Below are 842 nucleotides of genomic sequence, written 5' to 3' on the forward strand. Positions count from 1 at the left end.
GTAAAAGCATTGGGAAATTTGGTATGTTGTGGAAAGGATTTTGATAACTTTATTGCACTTTCCAAAGGTTAATCTTTAATGCAAAATTGACTACATTTTCCCCTAATATACAGACAGGATCTCCCTCCCCCAGATAATAAACTAACTTGCTTCCTCCATCTCACTTCTGCCTAAAAAGAAAGACAGCTGAATAGTCCTGTCAGCCACAATAGACTAGCAATTAAGCATCTCTGTTCTTAAGCAATTTTCTTTTACTATACATCAATTGCAAACCAAAGGACGATCTAACAGATGTATGCTAACAGAAACAGCCAGTTTATGGGCCCTAGTTTAGCAAGAAGTGAAGCTCCAGCTCGCTTTCTGTTTGTGGATTTCTCTCCTTCCCTGACTTCGTACTCTAGAACTGGCCTAGGCCAGCCATGGTCCAGCGGCGGGCCACGGAGGGCACTGGGGGTCACCCACAGGAGTGCCTTAGCGAGGTAGCCTCTCTCAGGGCACTTGCATGGGCATCCAACGCAGGCCTGCTCTCAGTCGGGCAGTGATGTCCCTGTTCACGCTTGGGAAGGATGGCTTTCTATGCTCAGTGTTTTTCACCCAGACATGGTGGATGAGGGGAGCTCTTAGCCCCAGTCCTCAGGGATAGTTGGCAATCTAGAAACATTTTTGGTTGTCTTCACTGGAGGGGGTGCTAGTGGGGGGAGGCTGAGGACACTGCTGCACACGCTACAATGCACAGGACAGCTGCCCCAGCCCCAAGCCGGGGTGGCCTGGGCACAAATAGTAATACTGCTGAAGTAGAGAAATACTGTCTCATGGTGTGTGTTCCGTTCTGGCTCAGTTAG

At 48.5% G+C, this 842-nt stretch overlaps 1 long non-coding RNA gene across 2 annotated transcripts in view; it reads left to right on the top strand.

Annotated features, from left to right (window-relative positions):
• LOC111814483 overlaps nucleotides 1–842 on the top strand; it is a 22,998-nt gene that overhangs the window by 21,226 nt on the left and 930 nt on the right. The gene's annotated exons all lie outside the window — the stretch shown is intronic.

The sequence above is a fragment of the Octodon degus genome, unplaced genomic scaffold (assembly GCF_000260255.1).
Source record: "Octodon degus isolate 3935 unplaced genomic scaffold, OctDeg1.0 scaffold00329, whole genome shotgun sequence".
Classification (NCBI taxonomy): Eukaryota; Metazoa; Chordata; class Mammalia; order Rodentia; family Octodontidae; genus Octodon; species Octodon degus.